Raw genomic sequence first — 19,634 nt, 5'->3', positions numbered from 1 at the left:
TCATTTCCTGTCCTAAAGACCTATTCAAAAATGTATCACAGTGTACCATTCACTCAAACACAACGTTATTAATTACGTAACGCAACATTGATGTTGACGCTCCCAGCGCTTAGTGCATGTACTCGGGGTGATGGAACACATCCACGTGCTGACGTTGACAGAGGACAGATGTAAACACAAGTAGAATGTACACCCGTCATTCCGTCGACCATCGTCAGTTGAAGTGTTGTGTGAGTAGAATGTACACCAACGAGGAGAAGGTAGAAATGCTACTCGTCTATGGAGAATTTTAAGTTAGCAGAACAGTAATTGCAATACTGTTTTCTTATGTACGGGTACATTTAGTACAGTAGTTTAGTCCTTTTAATACTGTTGTGTAGAGTAGGCATACATTAAAGGCTGTCCTTCCTACAAACTGCATAGACACAACGTTTCTTTTGTTGTTGTTGTTGTTGTTGTTGTTGAAGGTAGGCGAAATGCTAAGCAGGCAGCGGAACTGTACAGAGAGCGATATCCTAACAAGAACCCACCTTCCCGACGGATGTTTTCTCGTCTTGCTGCGACGTTTCAGGAAACGGGAAGTTTCAACCTACGATAACGCAATCGTCGTAGCATTCGGACAGACGAAGCTACCGAAGTTACTGTTCTCGCTTCCGTTGCTATGAATCCACATGTGAGCACACGACAGATTGACACGAGACTGGCATTCCTAAAACCAGTGTACATCGTATTCTTACACGTCACCGGTTCCATCCTTACCATGTATATCTACAACAAAAATTGCATGGGAATGATTTCCAGAATCGAGTACAGTTCAGTCAGTGAGCACAGCAGCAAATCCTCGTCAACCCCCTATTTACCGATGAATGTTCCTTCTCAAGCAAAGGACAGGTAAATATAAGGAACATGCATTATTGGTCCAGCGACAACCCACGATGCCTTTTTTTTAGTATTACACCACTGTTTTTTTTAATTGCCCGAATAGCAGACGCTCTATCCATCTGAGCCATCTTTTTTTGTTTTTTAGCCGAAATGTGAAAAAAATAAAAATTGTTAGAGGCGAACACATGCCTACAGGTTCAGAATGCACAACAATTACCTCTGCTTTTTTTTATAAATGTATATACCACGACACAGACAAAATTTTTAATGAAGTGAAAAAAGAAATAAAATTGGCACCAAGGAGGGTCTTTTATTTTTATTTTTATTTTACTTTTTATTTATTTTTTATTAACCAGGCAACCATGAAATACAATAATTTATCAATCTATCAAGCTGCCGTTTCCACTTTTTTTTTTGACACAAGAAACACACCGAAATATACACTCAAATGGCAGTCTATTCATTCAAAAAACTAAAATATTCTCGTTTTTTCCAAAACACTTATTGAAGGCAATCAATTAAAATAAAACAAAAGAAGTAATTTCGACAAAAACAAAAGGGTGAAATCAGAAAAACGTATAGCAAGGAATGGGGCGTCAATTTTAACGTTCCCACACATTCTTTCTTCCGCCACTTCTACATCGTGGAGCATTTAATCCATATAAGTGTCCACAAAAAAAAAAACAATTAAAATAATAGGGGGGCATGGCAACTCATCCAACGCCTTGGCGGCGGCCACATAGTGGGAAAAGGCACATGGATCACCATCACGTAGTGGACATAATGGCCAGCAAGCCACATGACGGTATTGTTCTTCGATCAAGGAAAGAAGGTTGAATCGGGACGCACGAGAATCTCCCCCGAGATAGCCGCCTCCGACGTCCTGAGGAGAAAAGCCAGTTGTCGGCGAAGCCATCTCCAATGGTCATGACCGCTGGAAATCAGCGGATGAGATAATGTATCAGTTTCATAGCAACGAGTGCAGCGATCCGTTACACTGAGGCCAATACGAAAAAGTCGCACGTTGGTAGGTACAATATCATGAACAACTTGGTACCACGAGGACGCCACTTCGATCGGGAAAATCTGGAGGCTGATGTTAGACCAAACAATCTTCCAGTTCGTTTCTGGCGACAGGGCTTCCACAGAGGTAGGACTATAAGGAACGGGCCAGCGGCTTAACAGAATTTTTAGGGAGAGGTTCTCTTGGGAAAGGATATTTACTCCTAAATAACTGACCTCAAGAAAAAATTCCCTGACGTGCCATAATTTATAACTAATCCTACCAATATCTACAGGAGGTGTTAAACTCGCCGGTCGGATACAGTCATAAGGGCGAGCTGTAAGTGACTGGGGTGCACGTTGACGCTTTAACACGGTGCGACGGATGAATAAGGCAGACGCCTTAACCCGAATGTCAGGGAGGCCCAAACCTCCCTGCAAACGGGGCCGCGCCATGACCCCATAACGCACGCGAAATACAGAGTGGCGCCAGATAAACCTGCCAGTTAAACTTTGCAACTTGCGGGACACCATCGCAGGAAGTGGAAAGATTTGTGCAATAAAATAAGCCTTACTTAACACATACGTTCCCATGGCCCGAACCTTATGAAGAAGTGAGAGGGAGCGACGCTCGTGTTCAATGATTGCACCCTGAATCTTATCTGTGACAGACTTCCAATTTATCGCAGCCATCTTTAGCGGACACCTGTCAATTATAAAACCCAACGATCGATATCGGGTGACCTTCGAAGCCCATGGAATTTCAACAGTGTCAGATCCTCGGAAACTGAGTAAACGACATTTCTGGTCATTAACCCACGCTCCCGTAAGACGACAAAAGGCATCCAAAACTTCCTTCAGCACTGGTATATCGTCATGGATACGGAGAAGAACCATAACGTCATCAGCATATGCACGAACGGTAAACCTTTCTCCCAGCAGCGACCAGCCACTCAAACGAGCAGCTATAGTTCGCAATAATGGGTCCAGAAACAGCACGTAGAGCGCCATAGATAAAGGACTCCCTTGAAGGACGCCCTGACACACCGCGATGGGGGAAGTAAGACGGCCATTTACGTCAATGGACGCCCGAATAACAGTGATTAGAGAGCTAAACAGCCGTCGTGCAGCATCGTTAAAACCCACCGGGGCCAGGTGATTTGTGGGAGGGAGAACGAGCCACAATATCAAGTATATCATCGCGATGGAATACAGAGAAAAACTCTTCCAGGAGAGCTGGTGTAACAACACGGTCAAGGAGGGAGGTGAAATCAACAGACGGTGGACCGTCTGAATCCACTTCAGCATAAAGCTCGGAATAGTACTGGTAAAGTTCACGCATGATATCAGATTGGGAGGACCACTCACGCCCATCTAGAGAACGAATGGTGGAAAGACACGTTCTTTGAGATCGCTTTTGAAGCCGGAGAAGATGACAGAGAGAGGTCAACTCATCCTGTACGATTGAACGAGGCTGGGAACGCAGTCGGACTCCATCCATTTGCCTGCATTTGGATTGGAGAAGTGTTGCCTTCACACGGTGAACGTCGACGACTCTCAAGGGGGCATCACGAGCATTATCGTAAAGATCGCCAAGGACAGCAAAATAAAATTCCCTAGTGCGCCTTATTTCAGCCGCGTTTTCAGCGCTAAAATGCTTGAGTGTATTTCGAATCCGGGGTTTAGCAAAGGTAACCCACCATTCCATAAATGAGGACTGGGTTGTCCGCCGCCATACGTCTGCGATGATGCCTTCCAGAGAGGGGTGGCCAGCCGGTGTGGCCGTGCGGTCACAGGCGCTTCAGTCTGGAACCGCGTGACCACTACGGTCGCAGGTTCGACTCCTGCTTCGGGGATGGATGTGGGTGATGTCCTTAGGTTAGTTAGGTTTAAGTAGTTCTAAGTTCTAGGGGACTGATGACAACAGATGTTAAGTCCCATAGTGCTCAGAGCCATTTGAACCATTTTTTTTTTTTTTTGTAGCTCCTAGAACCGCACGGCCACACTGGCCGGCTGCAGTATTTTGCGGAAGGGTTGCATTTCTGTCACTTTGAACGATTCTCTTCAGTCGTTCAGTCGTCATTGGTCCCGTTCTTGTAGGATCTTTTTCCGGCTGCAGCGATGTCAGAGATTTGTTGTTTTACTGGATTGCTGATATTTATGGTACACTCGTGATATGGTCCAACGGGAAAATCACCACTTCATCGCTACGAGCTGTGTCCCATCGCTCGTGCGACGAATATAACTCCACGTTCAGAAACAAATTCCACCCGAACAGGCCTCGTAAGGCGCAACGGTAGCGACCGGCCGCCGTATCATCCTCAGCCCACAGGCGTCGCTGTATGCGGATTTGGAGAGCATGTGGTCAGCACACCGCTCTCCCCGCTGTATGTCAGTTTACGAGAGTGGAGCCGCTACTTGTCAATCAAGTAGCTCCTCAGCTTGCCTCACAAGGGCTGAGTGCACCCCGCTTGCCAGACCGGATGGTCTCCCATCCAAGTGCTAGCGCAGCCCGACAGCGCTTAACTTCGGTGATCTGACAGGAACCCGTGTTACCACTGTGGCAAAGGCGTTGGTCAAACTCACTTAAATCTAGATAACCTGCCATTGTAGCGGCAGTAACCGATCTAACAACTACACAGACACTTGTGGTCTTGTATAGGCGTTGCCGACCGCAGCGCCGTATTCTTCCTGTTTACATATCTCAGTATTTGAATACGCATGCCTATGCCAGTCTCTTTGGCGCTTCAGTGAGTGTGTGTGTTGTGTGTTGTGTGTGTGTGTAATCTGCATCTACATGGCTATCCTGCAAATCACAATTTCACACTTAAGTGTCTGACAGAGGGTTAATCGAACCACCTTGACAATAATTCTCTGCTGTTCCACTCTCGAAGAGCGCGCGGAAAAAACCAACACCTATATTTTTTCCGTGCGAACTCTGATTTTCCTTATTTTATTATGATGATCGTTTCTCCCTATGTAGGTTGGCGCCAACAAAATATTTTCAAATTCTTAATGTTCACAAACGATCGTTGACGGTAGACCAGCCATAGTAGCGGCGATGTAAAGCAAGTAAAAAATTTGCAGCCGATTTTGGTTGTTTCCTGCACATAAGGCTCGACAGAATCATAAAAGAAGAAAAGGCGATTCGTGTCATTCTGCCATGTGGCCAAATTCTTGAGTTCGTCTGCAACACGAGTTCATAACATTCTTCAGCAGTACAGTATGGCTTGAAAGGTGTGAAGAGTTCTGACTGTAACAAGTGAACAGGTGTTTCGGGCGTAACTAAGCGGAGTTTTGAAGACAGAATTGAATTTGTCGCAGTACAAAATAGCAAAAATAAGAAACAAGCCAGGGGCGAGCAGTATTCGCGTACTGTGTGTTCCATACGAACTTAATAATGTATATAACAGACAGTTCATACATTCCGGGAATCCAGGAAATTCGGCGATTTTTGCCTCTAATCGACGTTGATACTGGGAAGATATCGGTCTCAGAGATCCCAACACTTTTGAAAATGTTTTAGTTTCAGGTATGAAGTCGGTTATCAGATGACAAAAGAAATATTTTTTCCGTGTGATATAATTACAGATTAACCATTTTATGATTCTTTTCCTTTACTTGAACCGTGAAGCCTTTCTTCTTATGATATTTCATGATTCCAGATTTCGGAAAGTACCCTGTAGGATTTGATGTGTGAGTTTGCGGTATCAAAATATGTGACATGTATGTCCGTATCTTTTGACTGCACTGACTTAAAAGTTAACGTTTATTAGATCTCCAGGGTATGTGACAAAGATTTCAACTTTATATGTCTAGCCGTTCCTGAGAAAAAGGGGTCGTAACAGAAGTACGGACAGCAGATAGTGTGATAACAAACGAAAAAGTTATTTTCAGTGTCATGTAATTACAAATGATCATTTTTTTCTTTACTCGCTTCTTGCTTCTTGCCATGTTTCACGATTCTACGTCAAGGGGAAGTACACTATGTGTTATGATGTGTGAGTTTAGGGGTATTAAAATGGTAACATAAATGTCCGTATCTTTTGATTCCATTGACTTATAAACTTCGCATTTTTACATCGCCAAAAGACCGTAGATCTTACTATGTGACATAAATTTCAACTTGACACGTCTATGTGTTCCCGAGAAAAAGAGTTTTGAACAGTCGGACGGACGGACAGCCAGACAACGAAGTTATCCTATATCGGTTCCGTTTTTAGATGTTGGAACGGAATCCTAAAAAGTTAATCCTGTAGTTTTCTTTTTCCCAAAACACTGTCACTGAGAAACAGGGCGCAGAGCCGGCCGGAGTGGCCGAGCGGTTCTAGTCGCTTCAGTCTGGAACCGCGCGACCGCTATGGTCGCAGCTTCGAATCCTGCCTCGGGCATGGGTGTGTGTGGTGTCCTTAGGTTAGTTAGGTTTAAGTATTTCTAAGTTCCAGGGGACTGATGACCTCAGATGTTGAGTCCCATAGTGCTCGGAGCCATTTGAACCATTTTGAACCAAACAGTGCGCAGAACAATGTCTTAGCTAAATCTTTGAGATTATAAGGCTCTCTCTCTCTCTAAGATCAGCATCTAACATCGTTTCATCTTGACAACTTTCCCGAACGTAGGTCGAAACTTGTGAACTTGGCCTCTTTCCACATCTCAGCCCTATAGGTGCGATGGTGATTTCCAGATGACGTAGTTTCTGGTGAACTGGAAGGCAACTGGAAACAGCAGAAAAAAATCGTAGATGAGTGATTTTAAAGAATGATAAACTGCATTAATGCCGCTGGAAATCATTTTTAGTGGGGTTCAATAAAGCGTGCCGAATTACGTTACATTCTTTTCACCCTTCGCAGCATAACAGTGATTTGAGTGAACTTGTGTCACTATTCCGGGCAGCGTGCGCACGAATATCTCACGGGATCGCTGCACTCGATCCGATTTCCAAACAATGGGATCTGTGGCGCACTTCACACACGTGAAGGATGCTTTGCCGAACCTGAAACTACTTCAAAAGACTGCCCGCTGTGAAGTCTGGCCTCCGACGCACTTTCGCTGTAAGCTATAGCAGCATTATGCCCGCAGCGGGGCGTACCCACCAATAACAGCTACAAACGACTCGCAACACAGCACCTGACCTGCCGCAACACCTGGTTCTCTTTGCGGCGCGTACTCTCAGCCGTAAATTGTTTTGTTCAGTACTCTAAGGCCCCTATTTACTTCGGCGCGAATGAAAGCAAACACAAACGAATGCACATGTACAAACGATTCGCCAGTGTTCCCTACCATTCGCATGCATCTGTGAACAAGCGTGTACAGTAGATAGAGCGCAAGACAACACGAGATACTGAACGTAACCTACGAATGCAGAGGTTTCTTTTCCTTTTTTCTTTTTTTTTTTTTTTCGCGCCAGTAACAGACACTAGCTGGAAAATGCTCATGTCGGAGCACGAAACAGGCGAATATGCTCCTCTTTAAAAGACACTGACAGAAAGTGGGGAACCAAATGCATCAGAACTCATCAACCTATTTTGGTATGCGAACATATTCGGGCTTTTTTTAACACAGAACGTTCTAAATCCTTTTATCAATCTCTCTTTCTAGTGAAGCCCTCATGCTCGTCTCCCTCCAACTGCTACTATCGATATATGTCTCTCCCCCATTGTCGCATTTTTCTGCCATTGGCCTTTCCTCCTGCCTGTTTCTCCCACTGTTACTGTCTTGTTCCTTTTTCTCGCTCTTTCTTGCCACTGTCTCCTTCTCTGCTACTTTCATTGTCTCTCTGTCCCACTTCCATTGTGTTTGTCCCACGCTTTTCCTCTCTCATTGCTATGGCCTCTTTCTTTCTCGTTCACAGTCTGCTGTCTTTCTCTTCAACCATTCTCCACACATGTCCTTGGAGATGGTTTACTCGGGGTTTTGGCCCCTATACTGGGAAACTCAAATACGTTAGCGTAGGGGGTGGGAGAAAGTGGGCAACTTTTTTCTTGTTGAAGTTCTGAGGGATTCCAGACACTTCCCCCCCCCCTTCCCCAAAGACTATGTATGGTCTCCACTCTTCCCTCTTTTTCATTTCGACTGTCTGTTCTCTCTTTTACTCCCACTGCTTCTATCTCTATCCGTTTCTCTTTCTTTCTCTTTAGTTCCACTGTCTGCCACTGGCCATCACTATCTCCTCTCTCTTTGGCTCGCACTACAATTGTCTTCATCCATCTCTATTTCTCTTCCTCTTTTTCTTTCCCACCATCACTGATTCCTTTCTTTCTCTTCCACTGGCACTGTCTCCTCTCTCTTCCACCGTCGCTGTCTAACTACTACTTTGTTTCAGCACAAAAAAAACTCGAATATATTTGAAAGCCAAAATATTTTGGTGCTCCAACAGGAGCATTTTCCAGCTAGTTCCCTACTTTTCCCTGAGACAGCATGGTGTGCTGCTTATATAAGACTCATTATGTATATCAGTAAAGTTTTGACAGTTTATTTATATTTCCTCGACACATTTACATACTTTCACACGTATCAACAACAAATAAGTACGCATAATATAAGGTTAACGCAAAATTGTCTCCCGTCCAGCGTTAAGTTCACTTCACGCTACTTTACATAACACTGAACAACTGTTTAGGCTATATCTACACTATATATAACAATCCAATGTTTGATTTGCAAACGCAAAGAATTTCGTAGTAGCAAACAATTTTTTTAAGGTGCTTGGCCCGCCAAGCGGCACCATCGGATAATTTCCCAGTCAAGACAGCCTGTATAATCGTGAAGTGCCCATTATACAGAGACTGCGCGTCATAAGGTTTCAATGATGTAAAAATGGTTGCTAAAAACGTATTTTGGTGACCTCTGAGCCCCTGCGATGACCCCAGAACCCTTTCCTCGTGTCCACAACGTCAATTAAAACAACATTCGTGCCTGAGACCGGATATTACGTGCATATTTTACTGCATGAATACTACAACATTGAACTTCTGGACCTTAGTAACGGGCAATGATATCGAAAAAAGTTTCTAAGTTCCCCAGGAACATCATCTTAAGAAAATACGGTAACGTTTCCGATGATCCATCGTGGAAGAAAGTATAGAAATGGCCATCTCCGATTTTCGCACCCAAAAATCGTGGTTTTCAGGATTTTTTTTTCAGGACTTGCTCATGGACAAATGATGCTTTTATAGGCTGTTTAAGTCTGACCCTTTACCCAGCCTAATGCTTTGGCTGGAGGAACTGTGTACTGTTTAAATTTTGATCCTGTACCATAGAATAGGTGCAGTACGCCCATTCTTCCCATAGGTATACAAATGGTCTCTAGGCCAAGGGGTATCCAAAACACTTAGCTCCTTACCTCTGTGGTCAATAGGATCCGAGACATGACCACCTACAAATAGCATTTTCGCGCGCTGCTTTTTTTTGGACATATTGGTACCGCGTCCTATCGTGCACGGACGGATACAATGTACAAAAGTATATAATTAGAAACAAAATGCAAAAGTTTGGTATTCAGGGAGGATAATTTTGCTTGTCGAGCGCTATATTTTTCACAAAGTGAGAAAGGAAGAATTTATGTGTCTCAATTTGTACGTTACCGTGGAATGCGCGGATGTGATGCACTTAAAGATTGAACTGCAGCTCCGGCTTTCAATGGTATCAGTTCAAAACTTTTCACGTATGTCAGTTGGTGCATTTCGCTAGCTTACCATTCAACTGAGAAAGAAGGTTCAAAGCATAATACCAATTACAGGCGAACAAAAAAATCTGAAAAAAAGTTAGCATTTACAGTCCGGTTACTAGCAACCAGTTTTTACGTTAGTGATTGTTTCGTATTTCAGTATCTCCTATATGGGACGGTTAGAAAGGAGTCTGAAAATCGTGTAAGGGTGCTGCAGGGTAGGTTTTCCACAGAAATAATTATTTAGAAAAGAATTCGATACGTTGCACCTTTCCGAGTTAAATAGCATTGAAGTTAGCCAATCAGGCCGTTTACTGCGCAAATTTAAGCGGCCCGCCAGATAGAATTAGTGTCAGTTGTTCCCATAGCATAGACGATAGCACACAAAACTGCTCAGCTTATGGCTCGGGTTCGATCCTTGCTAACGTCCCACGTCTAATTTTTGTATCGCACTCTTGTTTGTTTTTGGGAAACCAAACGATGAACACGTATGGCAACACCGTCTCTGTCGAGATGCTCAAGTTTGCACGCGTAACGTCCTGATTGGCTAACTACAGTGCTAATTAACTTGGCAACAAGGCAAAGAATCGATTCTTTTTCGTAAATATTATTTCTCACTACAACCTAGACTGCAACACCCTTACAACCTCTTCTGACTATTTCTGACCACCTTGTATATTAGATGGTACACTACTGACCATTAAAATTGCTACACCACGAAGATGACGTGCTACAGTCGCGAAATTTAACAGACAGGAAGAAGATGCTGTGATTTGCAAATGATTAGCTTTTCAGAGCATTCACACAAGGTTGGCGCCGGTTTCGACACCTACAACGTGCTGACATGTGGAAAGTTTCCAACCGATTTCTCATACACAAACAGTAGTTGACCGGCGTTGCCTGCTGAAACGATGTTGTGGTGCCTCGTGTAAGGAGGAGAAATGCCTAAAATCACGTTTCCGACTTTGATAAAGGTCGGATTATAGCCTATCGCGATTGCGGTTTATCGTATCGCGACATTGCTGCTCGCGTTCGTCGAGATCAAATGACTGTTAGCAGAATATTGAATCGGTCGGTTCAGGAAGGTAATACGGAACGCCGTGCTGGATCCCCACGGCCTCGTATCACTACCAGTAGAGATGACATCTTATCGGCATGGCTGTAACGGATCGTGTGGCCACGTCTCGATCCCCGAGTCAACAGATGGGGACGTTTGCAAGACAACAACCATCAGCACGAACAGTTCGACGACGTTTGCAGCAGCATGGACCATCAGCTCGGAGACCATGGCTGCGGTTACCCTTGACGCTGCATCATAGACAGGAGCGCCTGTGATGGTGTACTCAACGACGAACCTGGGTGCACGAATGGCAAAACGTCATTTTTTTCTGATAAATTCAGGTTCTATTTGCAGCATCATGATGGTCGCATCCGTGTTTGGCGACATCGCGGTGAACGAACATTGGAAGCGTGTATTCGTCATCGCCATACTGGCGTATCACCCAGCGTGATGGTATGGGGTGCCATTGGTTACACGTCTCGGTCACCTCTTGCTCCCATTGACGGCACTTTGAACAGTGGACGTTACATTTCAGATGTGTTACGACCCGTGGCTCTACCCTCATTCGATCCCTACATTTCACTACATTTCAGCAGGATAATGCACGACCGCATGTTGCAGGTCCTGTATGGGCCTTTCTGGATACAGACAATGTTCGACTGCTGCTCTGGCCAGCACATTCTCCAGATCTCACACCAATTGAAAATGTCTGGTCAATGGTGGCCGAGCAACTCGCTCGTCACAATACGCCAGTCACTACTCTTGATGAACTGTGGTATCGTGTTGAAGCTGCATGGGCAGTTGTACCTGTACACGCCATCCAAGCTCTGTTTGACTCAATGCCCAGGCGTATCAAGGCCGTTATTACGGCCAGAGGTGGTTGTTCTGGGTACTGATTTCTCAGGATCGATGCACCCTAACTGCGTGAAAATATAATCACTTGTCAGTTCTAGTATAATATATTTGTCCAATGAGTACCCGTTTATCATGTGCATTTCTTCTTGGTGTAGCATTTTTAATGGCCAGTAGTGTATCTAATGCCTCCATTGTTATTTGCGAAGTACTTCAAGGATTTTATCAGCGCACATACAAGGAAGATTTATTGACTGGTGAAATTCGAAATATACATACGACCTGTCACACGGGCTACTTGATAAAACCTGCTATACTCTTTGGTACAGGGCAGATAACGTGATTCGAGGTAAATGATTATTATTTATCGTCAAAATTCACTGTCATAACAGAGATAGACACACGTACGCACACAGATCTCACACTACGCGAAGGAATGGTGCCTGCCGCCGCGAAGGATAGGGAAAACCTCTCCAATTAGGAGGCTGAACCTGCCCGTCGGGATCTCCCAGCCATTCATGCCGTACTACTTTACTTTGCTATCAGCCACGTAATTACAAGATACTGTTTAATATCAGCAACGAGAATGTTCAAGTCTTTCGTATATTTTTAATTTTAATCGGCATAATAATTACATATTAGTACTTTTTTACTTTCAAGGGAATTTATTGTGCTTTTGCTTTTCGTTGCAGAGTTTGTTCTTGTACATTCCGTTCCTAATTGATGCAAGCGTTTAAAGAATTTATTGTCTTTCTTACGTCCCAAGTAGGACCTCTGAGTGTTTCTGGAATTTTCTACCCATCACATTTCTTTTCCTCCGGAATTTGTGCTGTGGATCTCTTGGATTTCAGGAGTACATATGGTATCTGCATTCCTCTGTCAGCAACGTTACATTCTCTTCGGACAACCCCATCGCTCACGTAATTCATATTGACAACAACAACAACAACAGCAGCAGACAAGATAGTGGACTGTGAAGTGAATACGTTGCAAACTTCCTTTGATAGTTCGCTAACAGACCGACACCCGGTGAAATTGGCGCGTATACAAGCGGATATGAATCGGCCCGGACGAAAGCAGTCTACTCACGCTCACCTAGCGATTTCAGGAGAGAGAATTGCCATTCGCTGCTACACGTTCGCTTGTCTTCGATGTGGCGTAAAGAGCGCTTAAGACGACAGCTCTGCACTACCAAAGAATTATAATGCTTCGTAGTTATGGACTAATCAGTCTTTTGATCTGGTCAGTTTCAGTGTTCACGACCTGAAACTATTGGTCGCCTGCGTTTTAAGCTTTAGGTGACGTTTCAATAAAGCCGACATAGAGGAAATGAAAAACGTTGTTGGTTTTTTGGCAGTTAAGCTAGGTGCTTGTGAGACGTTAATGCTAATCATTATATGAACAAACTGCACATGAGACAAACATTAATGGTATGAGCATTGAAGAACTGACGATACACTCTGTAAGAAACAAGACATCAAACGTTAATGAACATCCGACTCTGCATTTGGAAAATTCTGTAGATGCTCTTACGTCAGTATGAAGCTATTCTAAACAAACTAGTTCGCTAAAAGAGCAACAGCCCAGATACGGCAGCAATGCAAAGAACACACTGTCGAGTTAACGGTTGAAATAGAAAACTTAACATGTACAAAGCAAAGAACTTGATGACCAAAAGCTAGAGATAAGAACTTTTTCAAAAAAAGAAGCATCAAAAACGTCTAGAAAAATTTTGGGAATTGTGAAATTTGACATGCGAAATGGATACCACTACTGAAATTTCATTGCCAAGCGCCCAAGCTGACGTCTTCTCTTTGTCTAATCACTAATTCAGACAGGTTTGTTCTTTTAGTTTGTATAGATTTCAAGCGGACAAGTGTGAACTAGCCCACTAACAGTTCAATTCAACATAATTCAATTTATTACTATGAAATTTAGACCTGTTGCCTGGAAACTCTAAATAGGTCATACACATTCAGTAATCATGATGACATACAATGTTTTGTATTACATACGTAGTGATGAATCATTTTAAGGGCAATCAGTGGTAATATTAGCTAAAAATAAAACAGAATATTTGAAAAATTAGAATGAACTTAGAAAAAATAAAAGGAATTAACTGATGTTCGCAGCGAAAAGCTTCCAGATTACATTACTAACCACTACCAATGTACCTGCCACAAATTTCATTTCATAGACGAATTCGTGCTTTGGCACTCAAAATAATTTCGAAACTTACGTGTACACCGGCGTCACCGTCGAGGGAATCATTCATGAAACTACAGGGTGGTCCAAAAGTCCATAAACAACCTCATAAAACTCAAGTGGAGTAGCAAACAGCAGAACGAAGTCCCTACACATGAGGAAGGGGAGGGGAAAAGGCTTGTCACCAACATGGCGGCCATCTTGAAAACTGCCATCTTGGATTCAACTCAAAATGTCTAATGGGACAGATAGAGAACTTCACCAGAAAAACGATGTCGTCGTAATTTTGAACATAGCTTTATTCTTTCTCGAGTATAGCCAGTTGTGTGTGGCAGCCAGAGATACGCTCAGGACCGTGAGCCTACCGACAAGGTATCAAATGAAGTTTTGAACGTGCAAAGTGCAAATCTCATGCCTAACATGTTACATGCGTTTAAAAGTTAGGTAATATTTACTTATGCTCATGTTTTATCGTTGCCGGGCGGAGTGGCCGAGCGGTTCTAGGCGCTACAGTCCGGAACCGCGTGACCGCTACGATCGCAGGTTCGAATCCTTCCTCGGGCATGGATGTGTGTGATATCCTTAGATTAGTTAGGTTTAAGTAGTTCTAAGTTCTAGGGGACTGATGACCTCAGACGTTAAGTCCCATAGTGCTCAGAACCATTTGAACCATTTTTTTGTTTTATCGTTGTTTCTCATTTATAGGATACGAAAATGACATTAACACAAGAAGAACGCATCGAAATCATCTTTATGTCAGGAGAAAGAAGCACACAGCTCATTGCTGAGCTCGTCACCACCCGACGACACAAACCGTTTCTCACAACGCAACAGTCAAACTTTTGGTAAAACTCCGGGCAACAGGTTCCGTCGCAGAAAAACCGAAAGTTGGAAGACCACAATCCGCAAGCAAGAACAGTTAGTGCGCTGGTATCGTGTAGCAAGAGTCCGCAATGGAGCACTGGCCATCAGTCGCAAGAATGTGGGGTTAACCACACCTCAATTCTGCGATTATTTTCCGATAACTAAGTGCACCCATTCAAAATTCAACTGCTACAACACGTGAATGAGGATGCCTTAGATCGTCAGATACAATTCTAAGAATGGGTGATTCAACAACTGCAGATAAACCCTCGTTTTCCCTATCAGGTACTGTTCAGTCACGAAGCCAGTTTTTTTTTTTATCTGTCGTGAGGTAAGTCACAAATGTCTCAATTTATCGGCTCGCTGAAAGTGATGATATGGTGTAGCGTGATGATGTGGCGCACCCAAGTTGTGGGACCGTTTTTTTTTTACTGAAGATCCACTAACAGCCAATCGTTATATGAGGTTGTTGGATGAAGAGGTGTGTCCTTCGCTGTAAACGGAGGATGGGACATGTCTGGAATTCCTCCAGCACGATGGAGCCGCAACGAATTATGGACACAGTGTGTGGGCATACCTGCATGTGCAGTTTTCCCAGAGTGGATTAGTTGTAGGGGTGCAGTGGAGTGTCCTCCACATTCACCAGATTTAACTCCTTTGGACTTTCATCTGTGGGGTCACGTCAGAGCACTTGTTTATCTCGTGAAAGTATGCGATCTGGCTCATCTTAACTACCTCGTTGTTGATGCATGTGGTCAGATTCAGCCGGATATGGTGGTCAAAGTTCATCAGGACTGGATTCAGAGGATAGCATCCACACTTCCACATAATGGATAGCATATTCAACATTCCTGTGACAGTTGGTGTTCTCTTGCGAGTTTCTAACGTCGGCTTAGTGCCTTTTCAGTACGTAACACTCACGCTGCCGAGTGTATCACTACTGCCACACGTAACTGCTTGTAGCTCGGGAATGAATGAAGCTATGTTCAAAATAATAGTGTCATCGTTTTTCTGGTGAAATTCTCCGTCTGTCTGTCTGTCTGCTATGTCACATGACTACCTTCTCATTAAAAATTTTCGAGTTAAATCCAAGATGGCGGCTTTCAAGATTACCGCTACTTTGGTGACACAGCTGTAAGTTTTTCTCCCTCCCCTTCCTCAAGCGTAGGGACTTTGCTTTACTGTTTGCTACTCCGTTTGGATGTTATGAGAGTGTTCCGGACTGTTGTTTCAAGAAACGAGTTTCGCAACTCAGTGTCTTCGTGCAAGACAGGCTTTGGAAATTTTAAAATTTGTGGTAAGGTCTTACGGAATCAAACTGCTGAGGTCATCGGTCCCTAATCTTACACACTACTTAATCCAACTTGAACTAACTTACATTAAGGACAACACACACACTCATGCCGAGGGAGGAAGCGAATCTCCGAAGGGCGATGGGACCGCTCGGCTACCCCGCGCGGCAAGATAGACTTTAATTTGCCTTTTGGGTAATTACATTTCCTCGGCTACAGCTCACAATCCTCCATCCCTCCATAAAACACCAGAAGACCAGGCGAGCTGCCGGAAACATGTAGTGGCGCAGCTAGTCGTACTCGCCTCCATAGTCGGGAGAAATCGGCAAACATCGGGAGCCTTCGGTAAGATAGCAAATTTGCTTCCGCATTCGATTCCCAACCTTTGAGGACCTATACTGAAGTAGCGAAGAAGCAGCAAGAACTCCATTGTTGAGCATTGGCGGGCTGAGTAGACGGCAGCACAATGAATCGAAGGGGCTGTTGCCAGATGAAGAACGTTAGCCTAAGAAGTCTCATGGAATGTGCTGTACCACCCATCGATAGTTTTGTCTGTTATCTAATACTTGGTACAAGAGTCGTCGGTAAACAATCACAACTGACTCACATTTGGCGAATTCAAGGACACAAAACGCATGCATCGCTCCATTACAAGCCATGATCTGATATGCATGCTCCTTATTGGTCTTCTCTTAAACTATGTCACAGCGTGTATTACAAATCGTAAGTTAGAGAGATGCTCTATCGTCCACTGATGTATGTATCATTTTTCTGCATGTCTTGTAATTATCAAGCAGTCTTCTTCTGAATCCTCTTACGAAGAAGTCAGTAGAAATGTTTCATTTGAATATATGCCTGATACTGGGGGACCTCTTCAACTCCTACCATCTGGCCTCCTGGAAGGGTTGTCATACATGCCAGAAGGTGATGATGTCTTCCCGCCCTCCCTTCAAGAACATCATGGTGCATGGTACAGTTTTCGCTTGGAACACTCCACGATCTGGCATTTGATCATGACCTAGTTATCCTGCACCTTACTGATGTAAGTCTGTCCTTAGATTTTATACCTTCACCATCACGGACTGGGACAAATGCCTTACCAGCAACCTCCACAACACTACCTATCAAAACCTCGACCTAACAATGTCTGCCACTCTGAATAACACTGTCGATTATGAAACCATGAAAATCCAGAAGCTCGGCTTCCATTGTACCTGGGGCTTTAACCTACTCAATGATATGCCTCCTCTGTTGCGTGAACTGAAAATCTGGAAGAACGCGACCACTGGCAGTGAAAACAATTTCCTGACCTTGGGACAAACATTGCATGAGGCATCTCCAGTGCGAATTCTGCCACCGCCTAGCTGATTGGAAAACAGGGCAAGGGGAGGACGAGATCTCCACCTTTCTCCTCCAACGTCAGTTAGAACGGGTTGTTGTCCAAGCCCTGAGGTGCTCCACAGTGAGGACCAACCATTCCATTTTTAGGACAGGTGGCTTAACTTATGATGTCCTCCACGTGGTGGAAATTCTGGACAATGCACTTGAAGCCCAGAATCAAGTGCTCTTCCAGGACCTCACACCTTATGAACTCCAGGATCAACACACTTTCGGAAACAGACCAGCCGTTAATGTCAGGCACCTTATGTCGCCAGCAGAAGTCCAACGTATGCTCTGGTGGAAGCATGGTGAGTTGCCTCTTGGACTGGATGAACATCTCTGTCAGCTCCCATGCAAGCTCTGTTGGCTCCTTTACAAGCCGCTGGTCTTATTCACCAGCATTCTGAACTACTACCTCACAACTGGCCTTCAGAGATGAAGCCAGCTTGTTTATCAATGGTGGGATGAAAAAACTGAATCACAGATATTAGTTAGACACACTGGCCTATTCTGAGACAGCAGTTCAGAATGCTGGTGAATAAGACTAGCGGCTTGTAAAGGAGCCAACAGAGGTGTTCCTTTAAGATGCTATGCAATCCAGGAGACAACTGTCGATGCTTCTGCCAGAGGACCATTTGACTTTATCCAGGGACATAAGGTAAATGACAGTAAGAGGCAGCATGTCTCTGAAAGTGACAACAGCTGTCAGAATATCATGTTCATTTTGCAGTTCATAAGGCATGAGGTCCTGAAAGAGCAGCTGATTCCGGACTTCAAATGCGTTGGCCAGAGTTTCCACCACATGGAGGGCACCGTAAGTTAAACCATCATCCGTTGGATGGAATGGTTGGTCCTCACCGTGGAGTACCTTAGGGCATGGACAACAGCCCATTCTAACTTACGTTGGAGGAGAAAGGTGGAGATATTGTCCTTCCATTGTTCTGTTTTCCAATCAGCGAAGCAGTGGCAGAATTCGCATCGGAGTTCCCTCATGAAATGTTTGTCGCAAGGGTCAAGAAATTGCTTCCACTGCCAGTGGTAGCAGTTCTTCCGGATTTTCAGTTCACAAAACAGGGGAGACAAATCAACCAGTGGGGTTAAAGACCCACTGGTCTGTCACAAAAGTTGACACCTACAGCAGATGGACGGTCCATTGTGATCTTCATATGAGCACCTTGGTACACAGAAGATACCTGATTTGATAGATATGTTCAGTGTCTCCTCTCCTAATAATGGAAACAACGTGGGTTGGTATTTGGATTAGCTTGCAGGTCTCAAGGTCTGTCTTGTATTGGTGCACCAAAAGGGTCCAGGAACTGGAGATGGAGCAAATCATCCCTGACATCTGTTTCCATAACTTTGGAGCGAAGGTCTTTGGTTATGATTTTTGCTCTTATAGTGGCAGAAACCTGATGTATGTAGTAATTTATGGCCCTCGACTTCACAAAGTTGAATAGTGTGAGGTAGTTGTCCTTTGTCAAGCAAGTAGTTGACATTGTCCTTCTAGGAAACTACCCTTATTTTGTATGTATTAAGGCATTGTAGTTTAGTGTTCAATTTAATGTAACTCATGTAACTGTAATCCACAACAGGAGGTATCTTCTTCTTCAGTGGTGTCGGTGATGGATTCTGAGAAGTGGGGTCAGGAGGGGGACCCATGTCCTGGTCCATGGCACCAACAGGTGCAGCTTCCAACAGCCACTGTGATAGGCACAAGCAGTTGAAAATTTGGATGTTTGGCCACAGGGAGTACCACCAGGGGCAAAGTCCCCAGAAGATCCACTGGGCTGACAATATGGCATAGACAAAACAGCAGTTGATGGTGCATCCATGTGGTGTTTGGATGTATCAGTGTTTGGTGCCAGCATGGCATGATAGTTGGTGGGTGAGAGGTCTATCATCAGGTGACCATGGGAGCTGTCAGATGTTGAAGTGGAAGATCACTAACTTAGACAGGGCTGTGGGCAAGACTCGTGTGAATTGGTATCCCTGTCAGTAGTTACCAGTGACATGTGGTGAGAACATGATGCACTCAGTCCTTACCCTATTGGATGGTGTCAGTACTAGCGCCTCCGGCATCATGCCAGGTTGGACATCGATCTGCAAGTGTCACATTGGTGTGTAGAGGGGTGGTGGAAGATACGCCTAAGCTGCTGATTCCTGTCCTTGGCCCTATTCATGGTTATCCTTGGCCTGACTGATGCAGTCAGACCACCAGCTGACATATACCCTACCTACTGTCACGTATAAATCCCACGTAGTCTGGGACACATATGAAAAACAGACAATGCCTTAGAAGCCAAATGGCAAGTCAACGTCGACTTACGCACTATAACTGACAGTGCTGAGTATCAGTCAGGCCCCCAAAAATAAACTGACTGAATGGCCATTGCTGGTTTTTCCCTTTATTTTTATTTCATTGTCATCGCCC

The sequence above is a fragment of the Schistocerca serialis genome, chromosome 1 (assembly GCF_023864345.2).
Source record: "Schistocerca serialis cubense isolate TAMUIC-IGC-003099 chromosome 1, iqSchSeri2.2, whole genome shotgun sequence".
In the NCBI taxonomy this organism is placed as follows: Eukaryota; Metazoa; Arthropoda; class Insecta; order Orthoptera; family Acrididae; genus Schistocerca; species Schistocerca serialis.
Note: the sequence above shows the minus strand (reverse complement) of the source record.